We start from the raw sequence: 13,848 nt of genomic DNA on the forward strand, positions 1-13,848 counted from the left end.
CCTCGAGTATACTCCGACTGTCCATGTACTCCTCTACTCACTTGATTCCAGCTATCTATACCTGACATATGTCTCCTCCTTTTTCATGACCATAGCCTCAATTTCTCCAGTCATCCAACATTCCTGACACCTACAAGCCTTGCCCTTTGCACTAATAGAAAAATACTGTCTCTGGACTCTCGTTTTCTCATCATTGAATGCCTCTTACTTTCCGACCTTTACCTGCAAATAGCCTCTCCCAATCAACATTCGAAAGTTCTTGCCTAATACCATCAAAATTGACCTTTCTCCAATTTAGAATTTTAACTTTCAGATCAGGTCTATCCCTTTCTGTAACTATTTTTAAACCAACAGAATTATGATCACTTGTCCCAAAGTACTCCCTGACGGACAACTCAGTCACTTATTTCTTAAGAGAAGGTTGAGTTTTGCTCCACACCCACATAATGAATATGAAAAGTTTCTTGTAAACACAAATTCCTCTCCATCCAAGCCCTTAACACTATAACCAATCCTAGCCTATGTTGGGAAAGTTACGATCCCTTACCATTACAACCCTATTATTCTTACAGAAAACTGAGATTTCCTTACAAATTTGCTCCTCAATTTCCTGCAGACTAGATTTGGCTATACTCAAACATGTTACTATCTTTTGCCAATTTGACGATGACAATACAAGCCATCCCCTCACCACAGGTACCCTCCACGTCCCATCGCAGTGAAAACTGGAGTCAAACAAGGCTGTGCTATTACACCAATTTTCTATTCCATTTTTCTTGTTGACATGCTGCTCTTCACCTCCAGCAAATTACTCACAGGAGATAATTTATGCTGTCAATTGGAGACTAACTTATGCCACCTTCAATTCTCCAAAACCAAAACCATTCTAACTTTCTCACAGACTTTGTGTACATATGTCACTTGTCTCTATGCTTACTCAAAGTAAATTAAAGATGTTTTGGGACTCCTTCTGAAGTATGCGCCTTTCACTTACCACTTGGAAAACTAAGATCCTCTACCAACCAGCTCCTACAGTCAAACATATCACACATTGACCAAGATCAAAGGCAAGCTCCTGAAAAAATGTGCAGCATTTTCAGTCCCTTCAGAGCCTCTTGTTGAAGGCAAACATTTCTGATAAAACTCAACGTTTCCTCTGCTGGCAGAGAGCTCAGGTACAGTGGAGGCACAGAATTTGAGGATTAGGACTTCAAGCTGAGGACAAAAGTCGTTATTTATCGGGCAGCAGTGATTGTTGTACTCTTATGTGCTTCAGAATCTTGTAGTACCTCTAGCAGGCAGCGCAAAGCACTGTAGATCCTCACCATCTGTATTTTTGCAACCTTCTCAAAATTCTGCCAAGAGAGGTGGTCCAACAGCAATGTTCACTTCCAACTCAACTTGTCCAGCACTGAGAATCAAATCACCCAAAACCAGCTTTGCTCAGTAAGACGTATACCTGACACCTGCCTCTTGGTCTACCTTGAACTTGTTCACAAGAATGGACTTGCAGGAAGAAAGCATAAGAGTTTGAGGAATCCCCTTCATGCATCTCTGAGAGGTCAATCACAGATGTTTCTAATGTAACTTATAAAGAAAGCCTTAGGCGTATACCATGCATCTTGTAAAACAACTTTCTCTCAATTTCCTTACTGCTAAGACTTTTTTGTATCATTCAATACAGCATTTTCCAAAGCTATTTATTCAAATCAATGACCAAGTTCATGTGTGGCAATTAAAAAAATGCCATTTTCCAGTAAATCTGGAACAGAAACTTGAAATATTAAACCTTTAGCGGAGCTTCATCAGCAACGAAAGAGAGAAAAATAGTTTGACAATTCAGGAATAAATCCTGTGTCATAGCTTTTCCAACAATGGTCAAATTGATCTAAACAATTGAAATTTCAGCATTCAAAAGGAAAGTTACGTTTAGTCAGACAAGCTTTATGTTCAATAGATCTCTTTTGAAATGTTCAGCCACTTTTCTTCTTGTCAGATAATGAAAGGCCTGCAGTTTATTTGCAACATTTATGATAGCATTTATTTTAAAAGATTCTCTCGTTAGCAACCCAAGTCCAATCTTTTGTTAAAGCTAAGTGCCTAAACGTGTATATAGTAGAAGGGATACAATGCTACAATTCAGATCACTAATCAACCACAATTTCGAAAGCAATCTTCATCTTCTTGTGCACATAAAGTTAGAAAGACAATCACATTCACGTGCAATAAAAATTCCAAAGATTTGAGAAAATAACACAAAGGTTGAATGTTAAGATTATAAATAAATTACATCAGTTACCTTAACCTTTGACTTCTGACATTACAGAACACTTGGTCATGTTTGCAATCCTCTGGTTAATAGTTCACAGTTTTACACCCCAAATACAATCAGTAAGGGTTTTAAGCATTTTAAAATATGTGAAGCTTTTCTTGCCCCTCAGTAATATATTGTTAATGTACATTACTTCTGGATAATTCTGTCCAAGCACTTGGAACTTGCATGTTCTCTGATCACAAGGTGACAATACAAAAAAAACTGGAAAAAAAATCAAGAGAAAACCCCGCAAATCACGAAAGATTTGTGGGTGTGTAAGAGAACGTGTGTGTTTCTGAAAAGACAAAATGGCCTAGTTCTCCACAATATCCACCAGAGAAGTCAACGTCAGGAACACCAATCTAACCAGGTTGAAGAACAAACCAAGTTTCATCTGAAATGATACCCCAACAAAGAGCTAACTTCAAAAAGATCCGCATTCAAAGGTCCAATGAAAAAGGCAGGGTATTAAACAGCAGACAGATCAAATAGTTTTTCTGGTCAATCAATAAATGAAAATTGTCAGGAATGTAACTGAGTGCAAACTTAGATTTCTCACCAACATTTTAATTTTACTGTGGCTAATGAAGCTCCCAGCTCATTGGTTACAAGCAGCTAAAAAATTAAACCGCAAAGGTTGTTTACATTTTCCCACCATTCTCACATAATACACACTTCTACGTTACAACAGACAATCAGTGAGATGGTCCAAAATGTCATAAAGATCCATGCTCTTCCTTCTTTTTACACTCCTCGGTCTCTTAAAATTCAACTTGTCATTTCCTGTATTATTCCCTCTTTGACTCATGATCTGGCCTCCTCCGGGCCTGGTGCAGTGGGTTCCCGCATTGGACCCAGGGGCTGGTGCCGAATGTGGCGTGGCAATGCCAGTGTGGTCCACTGTAGTTAATTATTTTCTGTCATGCTGGATATTTTATTTCCGTATTGTCTAAAATCTTGTAACAAAAGAGACTGCACCTAGACACTTTTGTACCTAAATCGGCGTAGTCATTGACAACATAAAAACTTTTCACTATACTCTTTGAGTATATGTGGCAAGGATATTGTATTCTTCTTTTATTCGATCCTGGACCATCTACCTGGATAAAAGGTCAAAGTCAATCAACTTTAAAATTACAATCACGTCATAAAAAAAGTACAACTGGCAGATCTCCTGATCAACAGCTTCAATCCCTCATTTTTTCCACTCGCTTGAAATCCCACTAAAAAGCAATCACTCCCAAAACACTAACTCTTTTCTGGCCACAGATGCTGCCATATTTGCTGAGATTTTCTCGCAATTTCTGTTTCAAATTTTCAGCATTCACAGTTCTTTGGTTTTTTTTGTCGAGATAAAAGGTCACGAATCATATCTGGCTTTAGAGTACATCATTTAGGAACAAGTTACTGCAGATGCTGGAATTGATATCGAAAACAAAAAAAAATGCTGGAAATCACGGTAGGTCAGGCAGCATCCATGGAAAGAGAGCAAGATAATGTATCAAGGAAAATCATCTAGACTTGAAACGCTAGTGTGCTCTCTCTCCATGGACACTGCTTGACTCGCTGTGATTTTCATCACTTTTTGTTTTCAGCTCAGAGTACACCATTTTATTTGCAGCATCAGTGGGCACACAATTCCAGTTGGAGTTGCTGCTCACAGTAAGAAAAAGGAATTATGCTGATGCTCAACAGGAATCAAACCAGTTCTGACTTGGTAAGTTTTCTTTGACCACCTGAACTAGGGTCTGTAAAAAACACAGCCTAAGAATTGTGTTGCACTGCCCACTCATTTAAAAGGAAATCTTAAATTACACTAACACCTTATTCCATAAAGTGGTAATGAAAAGTTCCTACTGTGTGTGTGGCAAATGTTATAAACTCATTTTTTGTTCAAAATGTAGGGAGGGTTATTTTTCCTGGCTATTCCACTCTTTATTTCACTTCTTCTGGCATGGACTGAAAAGGTTAAACTGTATCCTTCTCTGACATAATGTGTGTGTGTGACTTTTCTTTCCTTCTTCTACACAAGTGGGTGGCACGGTGGCACAGTGGTTAGCACTGCTGCCTCACAGCGCCTGGAGACCCGGGTTCAATTCCCGACTCAGGCGACTGACTGTGTGGAGTTTGCACGTTCTCCCCGTGTCTGCGTGGGTTTCCTCCGGGTGCTCCGGTTTCCTCCCACAGTCACAAAGATGTGCGGGTCAGGTGAATTGGCCATGCTAAATTGCCCGTAGTGTTAGGTAAGGGGTAAATGTAGGGGTATGGGTGGGTTGCGCTTCGGCGGGTCGGTGTGGACTTGTTGGGCCGAAGGGCCTGTTTCCACAGTGTAAGTAATCTAATCAAAAGTTCCTCCTGACTTTTGCCAGCAATCTCATCCACTCTATTTCCAAGATCACCAAACTTAAGCTTTAAACACTGCTTCTCCTTTGCAAGGGAGACAGATAAAAATGCTGGTCCATTCTGAAGGAGGGTCACTGGTCCCGAAACACTAACTCTCTTCTCGCCACAGATGCTGCCATGTTTGCCGAGATTTTCTCGCAATTTCTGTTTCAAATTTTCAGCACTCGCACTTCTTTCGGGTTTTTTTTGTCTAGATAAAAAAGCTTCATTACCTACAAAGATGCTGTCACAAATGCTGAATTTTACAAAACTTATTTTTAAAACAATTAACTCAAAGTGGAACTTAAAGTTCTGGATAAACATTTCAGCATGAAATCATGCCCATGTGATCTGGCTGCTACTGAGGGAGAAACTCAAAGCAAAATTCATGGAAGCTAGGCTTCATTTTTAAATTTAAATATCTTTAGCAAAAGGACAACTATTTGAGATTCAGTAAGAAAGTAACAGGGTAATTGCTTTTGTGTTACCAATTAATCAATCAATCAGAATGCTGGTGAGAGCTTAGTTTGTGTTCAAAAGGGTATAGAACTGACATGATCGTGATAATGTACAAATCAAAGCTTAACCAAGGTGCCCCTCGACGGTGGCAAATGTATCTGGGAAAACGTAAGCTGAGTAAAGCAATTATTGAGTATGCTGGAAGAACTTTCAACCTCGAATGGAGAGGAGGGAGTGACTATTTGCATAGTGTTACATATCAGCAAAAGCAGAGTGAACATGTTTTGTAAGACATATTTTTCTCATAAGGTAATGAATCTGTGGAATTCTTCACCACTCAGAACTATTGACGCTGGGTGGTTGAGAATATTCAAGGCCAAGACAGTCTTTAATTCAGTGAAAAAAATCAAGGTTTATGGGCAAAAGGCAAAAAGATGGAGTCAAGGATTATCAAATCAGCCATAATCTCACTGAATGGAACAAACTCCCTGGACCGAATGCACTACTTCTGCTCCAATATCTGATGGTCTTGTGCTTTGGCTGAGTTAGTTAGTTAGTGAGGGAGTCTTTAATTTGATGTATTAGGTTTATGTTAATTAATTTTAACTTTTTATTTTACTTTTATTTGTTTATTACAAAACAAGATTAAAACATGCATTTCAGTTCTGTCACTGGAAAAAAATCATCTCTTTCTAAAATTTATTGCTCTCCACAGGGATCACACAGCAAGATTAACGTTGGGACAGGACTGTATTGGAATGTTTGAGATACTGAAAAGCAATATCTTGACTCTCACGGGAATGCATGGAAAAGTGGAAGGATTGTTAAAACTCCAGCACATGATAACCATAGCTGTGTAAATGAAATATGGAACATAAAATTTCTATTTATGATGGAGGTGTTGATAACTCCGAAATGACACTTTTCTGATTGCCTCAATGGTTATTGTTGTCCTCCATGTTTCTCATGAATGAAATCTTATCCTCAGGCTCTAAATGGTTTTCTTTTTCATCAGTTTCAGATCATATTACATGTGATACCAGAGCCTGAAAAGAGGAAAATATTAAAGAGCTGCGTGTTTGAAACTCATACGGGAATGAAATGATACAAAAGAATTGCACCAGTTAAGATCGAAGTCTGAACTCCACACTGACACAAGAAGATCCATACTTGTTCAACATTATTAATTGTCACAAGTGCAACAGCTTTTGTAGTCTCCATTCTGCCCCACAGCATAATGTCTTCACAAAACTTGCTAATTCACTGTAGTCTCTAGAGTAAAAGATATAATACCCAAAAGAAGTTACACTGGTATGTTTCTTACAAAGACTTAGATTTGATCTGTACTATTAAATTGGATGAGACATTGCTAAAGCACATTTTGCAAGACTGAAAGTGTATGAAGTATTCAGTTACTACAGAAAATAAGTGGAAGGCATGATACAATCAATGTACTTACAAACTGAAAAACCTTTGATTTTGCAATTAAATAAGCACTAAAGGCTGTTATTCCTCATTTAAAAAACATGCTTATTCAAGTAATGCTTTCTGCTAACTTTTGTTATAAAAGCAAAATTTTGATGAACTGTCCGATCACATGATGATTTTCTAATATCCTACTGTAACCTCCTTAATAAAAGGTAATGGTTACTTCCCTTACAGATTATTGATTAATAACTGATAGTCTCTAGCTTTCTGTCTGACTCTCTCTGCCCCCTACAACACCCCTATCTTTCATGATTAGCGGTGTTACATGGGCTATTATCTAATCAGCTGGGACTCTTCCAAAGTAAGGGATTTTGGAAGATTAATAGCAATGCATCTACCTTCTCTGCAGCCACTTCTGCTATGACCCTAGAACGCAGACCAGAGCTTGCATGTCTTTAGGTCCAACAGCTTTCCCAGCATATTTCCCCGGGTGATGTTCTTTGTTTTACATTCCTCCTCTCGATTTTCAAGTATCTTTGGGAAGTTTTGCTAGTCTTCTACAGAGAAGATGGACACAAAATTCCCATTCAATGCATCCACTGATTTCTTGATTTCCATAACTAACTGCCTAGACACTCTCTCCAGAGAAGCAACACTTGCTTTACTGTTTTCTTACCTAACAGCTTACAGGAACATTCCCAAGGAGGATGCAAAAAGGAGACTCCACTCCAAAAAAAGTTTACTTTCGCAAAAGGTTTCTTAAAAAGCCACTTACAGTGGTTATAGTTTTCAGTATTTCAATTCACGCAATCTATGTCCCCATCTGCAACATGAGATATTTTGTGATGTACCCGTTTAGTTATCAACTTGAAAGGGCGTCAATGATATTCTATCCGACTTCAGTTACAGTCAATGATTTCAATACAGTACAATCTGAGATGTATAATAGCCTATCCAGCCCATGGCATTAATTCTGTAACAAAACAAAATCACCAGACTATTAATTGCAAATGCCTTTCAAATTATCCTGCAAATTCCAACACAGTTTCTGTGTCCATAATGTACAGATCAGCTAATGACAGTATTGAGGGGTGAACTGGAATAGAAGACACAGCAGGTGATGCCAGTTGTGTTCTGAAACATCCTGCAACCAAGAGGAATAGATTTAACTGAAAAAATTCTATTGGACTGTAACAGCGTTTGGTATTCATAGAAAATAAATTTTGAACAAATTGGCTGGTAAAATTAAATCTGCTCCTTAGTGACCAATTTAAGTCCACTTCTTTTAAGCACAAAAATTCACTGCATGGCACTTCTCATCTTCACCCCATCAACACACCATTAAAAGACAGTTCCAGTTATAACAGTGCCTTATTCCCATCTCACTCAGAATCAAGTTGGCTGCACTCTAATACACTTGGCCATTTGGACCCCTTTCCTCTTTTACTCATTTTACTTTCAGTGATCGCTCTCCTTTTTTTTTGTTTCACATTTCTCTACCAGCCAAGAGAACTGAAAATAAAGTGATCTTTTGAACAATTCACATCATGGTTTTCTAGCTGATGCAAATTGTTTCTTTGCATTGCAAGGACTTCACTGTCTAAATTAGAGTGGTGTTGCAAAAGCACAGCAGGTCAGGCAGCATCTGAGGAGCAGGAAAATCAATGTTTCGGGCAAAAACCTGAATGGTTTTTGCCCGAAACGTCGATTTGCCTGCTCCCCGGATGCTGCCTGATCTGCTGTGCTTTTCCAGCGCCACTCTAATCTAGACACTGGTTACCAGCATCTGCAATCCTCACTTTTGCATAAGGGCTTCACTGTAGCAGGTTTTGAAAATGCTGTGAAAGATGAAAGGTAAGAATCACAGGTCAATGGAGTTAAGGTGCAAAACAGTCATGATTTAATGAAATAAAAAAAACTTGCATTTTCATAGTGCCTTTCATGAGCATTAGATATCCCAAAGCACCATCAACTAATGAAGTACTTTGAAGTCGAATCACTAATGTTGGAGACAAGGTGGCTGGAGACAAAGTGACCAACTTGTACACAGCAAACTCCCAATAACAGCATGTGATACAGATCACATAATATTTTTGTGATGGCAGTTAAAATGACATTTTGACCTGCACACTAGGGATAACTTCCTCAATCTTCTTCAAAATAGTGCTGTAGGGATCTATGCTCACTGGAGAGGGCACATGGAACCTCAGTTTGACATGTCATCTGAAAGACAGAATGGCACGACATGCCTCAGAGCCTAAATGTCTTATTCCTGTATATTCCTATGAAAGATTCCAGATTGGATGGGTTGCATGAAGCACGACAATTGACATTGGCATGACCGCGTGAAAGCAGGTGGGGACAGTTCATCCAGAGCTTCTGTATTCTGGTGAAATGATGGCTATGATTTCCAAATGGTTGACTGATCTACGAACATACCATTTCATGGCTCACAAACAATGACATGTGGGTGAGATGCAGGACAACTCTCAACTCCTGTTGGACCACGTACAGGGTGAATTGTAGCGTGAAAGAAGAAAGGAACAAAAATTGGCATTTTACCTTTTCAAAAATAATCCTCCTGGGGGAGGGGGAGGGGGTGATTAAAAGTGCTATTGCTCATTGTAAGTAATCACAATTTTGTTTGCTGAATTGATACTGTGTCGAGTTTCTGATTGATCATACTATTTACAGCAGCAGTTCCTGTGTTTAACTTCACCTACACCCTGAGGCAAGGCTATTTAAACAAGGACTTGCTGCAAACAGGTACGGTGAACTTGCCAACATATCTCGAAAACAGTCAGTTTCAATGCACGTCTTGGAAACTTATGACCAAAAGGTTAGAAACACACTGTTGTACATTTGTTGCAACACATTGAGCGTGACAATTTACACATGGTCTTTTTAGGCTTTTTTCTTCAAAGCAAAATGCCCCACTTTCAGCTAATTTAAATAAGCCATTGTAATACCAACTAAGAAAGAATGTAATATGGTGATAAGATGATTTCAAGAAGCTATAATCCATAAAACAATCACATTGGGGCCACATGGCTGGGAAGAAGTAAAGGAACAGGCTGTGAGAAACAGTTTCACCTCAAGGAGGAAAGGAGATTCACAATGATGCAAGTTGCAATAGTCTCCACCAGCCTATTAGAGGATCGCAATGGATGTGAGTTAGGATCAACTGGCTGCTGCTGCTCAGGAGCCAACAGAAACAGATAAATAAGATCAAACTGGAGAAAACAAGGAGGGGTAAAATAATCTTAATTCATTTTCTCATGTGGAGGTGTCAGTGTTGGACTGAGGTGGACAAAGTTAAAAATCATACACCACCAAATTATAGTCTAATAGTTTATGTGACAGTGCCCTACTAGCTACCTGATGAAGGAGCAGTGTTCTGAAAGCTTGTACTTTCGAATAAACCTGTTGCACTATAACCTGGTGTAGTGTTATTTTTAACTCCATTTTCTGAGTTACTAATCAATCACTGGTGCCATTGCAACTATTGGTCATCAAATCTGGTCACTCTTATACACCGTTTGATAAGTTTGCATTTTGCTGTTTCTCTAAATCTCTCTCCTCTGTTGCTTCTTTTTAATAATCTTCTTCTCACCCTTAATTCCTTTCGCTTCTGTTTGTCTGCTTCTGATGTTTTTATTTCGGATGGAAGTCAGTGGATATGCCACCTGTATAAGGAATTTCAATGGCTACAGTCTATAGTTAGGGCGGACATGGGAACAAATATGTAGCCAGCCAATCCTCCCCACAATCACAGAAATTGCTGGAAAATCTCAACAGGTATGGCAGCATCCGAGGAGAGAAATCAAGAGTTAACATTTTGGGTTCAGTGACCCTTCTTCTGAAACGTTAACTTTGATTTCTCTCCAGATAATGCTCCCAGATTTCCTCAAATTTTCCAGCAATTTCTGTTTTTGTTTTAGATTTTCAGAATCTACAATTCTTTTACTCCCTGCCTACAATCACTCCTGCTTTCTTTTGTTCACACTGGGTCACCTTCTCCTCATTGTCCGCTTTCTCAATTTCATTGCAACAGTTCAACATCAAACAGAACATTCTCGGTCTTCTCCTCCTTATTCACCTAGTGCCTGACATGCCAACTACTTCAAACCTTGTTCAGTTATATAAGCAGGGAAATGTTAAGTCAAACTGATCAAAATGCAGATTTTCTTTTGTGTTACAATGGAGGCAAGACCAGCTAGAAGTTTTCAGAATAACCTTAATTAACTTGATACACTGTGAATTCAGAGCTCCGTTGATGTGCTTAATCTTCTGACCCCAGTCCTCATAACAACCCTCAATCACCCTCAAGACATGCCTGTGGGCAGCACGGTGGCACAGTGGTTAGCACTGCTACCTCACAGCGCCAGAGACCTGGGTTCAATTCCCGACTCAGGCAACTGACTGTATGGAGTTTGCACATTCTCCCTGTGTCTGTGCGGGTTTCCTCCAGGTGCTCCGGTTTCCTCCCACAGTCCAAAGATGTGCAGGTCAGGTGAATTGGCCATGCTAAATTGCCCGGAGTGTTAGGTAAAGGGGTAAATGTAGGGGAATGGGTGGGTTGCGCTTCGGTGGGTCGCGCTTCGGCGGGTCGGTGTGGACTTGTTGGGTCGAAGGGCCTGTTTCCACACTGTAAGTAATCTAATCTAAAACATGGGTCTTCAAATTTATTCTTATTCAGATGAATCTCTTTAATCTGCAATTTTCCTTCTTGGATTGTTTTGTTTTCTCTTTACCTATAACAAATCACTCATAGCAATAATTTCAACTTTAATGTCACTGCCTTTACATCAATACTTTCTGTACGTTATGAAAGTAGTCACTTTTTCAAGATTTAAACAAATCCATGATTAGCAGTGCATTTATCACCATGACCTCTCCACTGTAGATGCTGTTGCTGCTATCATATACTTTGAAGGTCAGCTTTTGATTACCTTGACACAGCCTGGCATTGTGTACTGTTGAACAAACTCATATGGGCCTTTCACTAAAATGTCCAAGATGTCTGCTCTTCAGTTGTCTCTCAAAATGCTCAATCCATGCTGGATTTAATGGTTTTCCCCATAAACACAAGAGTATCGAACCATTCGGTCTCATTTCTGTCATGGTTCACCTGCATTTCAATTCCCTCCCTCCATTCAATCAATCCCATACAGACTTCCACAAATTATTCCATTTGCCATTCAACATCCTCCATAGAAGAAACTGTAAGTACACAAAAGTTCCTCCATGTAAAGGATGAATCACCAAATCTCAATCTTCAAGTCTTTCAATAGAATAATAAAGTTCCCATTCCGTCCAATCTTTTCATAGATCGATATTCTTAATTGTCCTTTTAATGTGCAGGGTTTTATCTTTATTCTTCCTTCAGAGATTCTTGCCCTCAAACTTCTTTGTCATTAAAAGGTACTTCCATATCCCTTAGCGAAACAAATAGCTCGAATGCAACTTTTCTTTTGTGCCAAACCCTTATATTTCCTTCAAACAAGCATTCCAATTACTTAATGAGAAACAGCATCCTTTCTCCCATAGCACTCCAAACGCTGCGTCCCTCTCCCATTTCTAAACAGGGTACAAGCCAATATTGCTCATCTAGCATCGAACTAATCTCTCTTCCGCTCCTCATTCTTATCTATTTCAATGCAAAAACTTTATCACACAGTAATTTTCACAGAGCCTCTTTGGTTTACGTGTAAATCTGGATTTGCAAAGCATCCCTGGTGAACATACAGCAGCAAAGCTGAAGTGGTTCTAAGAAAATTCCTAAAGTCTTTTCCTCCTTGAACTGTTTAATTTCTCAAATCCTTCAGTTTTCTTCTTCTTCTGTAACCTTCAGGCTTTTATCGAATACCAAACTATCACGTGATTTATAAACAGAAATTGCTGAAGAGACCCAGCAGGTCTGGCAGCATCTGTGTAGGAAAGGCAGCATCAACATTTTAATGCCAAATATCCTTACTTGGAACAGTTGACTCTGCTTTCTCTCCACAGATGCTGCCAGACCAGCTGAGGTTCATGAGAAATTCCTGTTTTTGTTTCAGATTTCCAGCACCTGCTATCCTTTGTCTTATCTCGTTGTTTTTAATACCATTCAGCCTTCGTGCTGTCCTTCAGGAGGCCTTGGCATTCCAAACAGTTTCTCAATCTTTTTCAATATGTGAGGCCATAGGAACCATTTCACACAAACTTGCTGAATCTAAAAAATATTTTTACGCCTTAAAACAAAACCACAAACTTTTAGATGGAAGATACGTATATTGTGGATATGGAACGATGAGAGGAGCAAAGGGCATATCCAGTGTTTTGACAATCGAATCTGCAAGGGCAAGTTTGCTAGCCCACGAATGCAGAGTCTTGGGCCAGGGCAGATACCCTGTAAACTATTTACCTGCAGCTAGAATTTGGGTTAGATTCAATTAAACTTGCTTTTCACCTCCGGCTCATGGGGTTCGGCAGGTATGTGTGCGACTTTATGTCTGGTCAGGCATTATCAACCTTCACCAGCACCAACACTGCTCACATAACGGTCCCTGTTATCCTGGGAATTTTGCCGAATGGGCTCTTATAAGACTCAATGAAAATACTGCCAATTGAGAACTGACATGTAGTGTTGTTTTGGGCCTTGGGAGAAGTCCCAAATCTTCAGCAAGGAAAGAGAATTAGCAGGTTTAATAATTTTGACTGGAAGCTGAACAGAACTTAAAATTATGTATGCATGGGGTCCTTTAAAGCCTTTAATTTAAACCTTAGAGGAGTAAAGTGCCCCCCGACCCAGGGGACAGTGTTATTTATATACTTTAGTAGATTCTAGCATACGACATGCTAGCATGCCTGTCCCTGGGAGTTTGTCTGAGATCAGTCTTCATGCATCTGTTCTGGGCACTTAATCAACTAGAATTTCAACACCACTCCCTTTAATTACAACTGTTTATAATTAATTGGAATAATAAAGATATGGACTAGCAAAGACTGATCATGCTAAAATTACTGCAAATCATTATTCTCTGTGAACTACCTTTATGTAACTCAGACGCAGCTAGTAACTCTACTGTTTAACACATGTTAAATTTCATGATTTACACAACTACTGTTTAGGGTAAACATTCATAAAAACGACAGGGATAAAGTGCCAGCATGAATTCACTGGGGATCTACGCCATTACATTTTGTTGCAAAAGTTAATTTGTTGAACAATGTCCATCTAACTGCCGTTCAAAAAGGTATTAGATACCATAACTAGGCAGTCA

The 13,848-nt window shown here is 39.2% G+C and overlaps 1 protein-coding gene across 3 annotated transcripts in view; it reads right to left on the minus strand.

The window, feature by feature from the left end:
• Positions 1-13,848, minus strand: part of shroom3 (shroom family member 3) — a 410,779-nt gene that overhangs the window by 113,723 nt on the left and 283,208 nt on the right. The gene's annotated exons all lie outside the window — the stretch shown is intronic.

Source organism: Hemiscyllium ocellatum, chromosome 1 (genome assembly GCF_020745735.1).
Source record: "Hemiscyllium ocellatum isolate sHemOce1 chromosome 1, sHemOce1.pat.X.cur, whole genome shotgun sequence".
NCBI lineage: Eukaryota > Metazoa > Chordata > Chondrichthyes > Orectolobiformes > Hemiscylliidae > Hemiscyllium > Hemiscyllium ocellatum.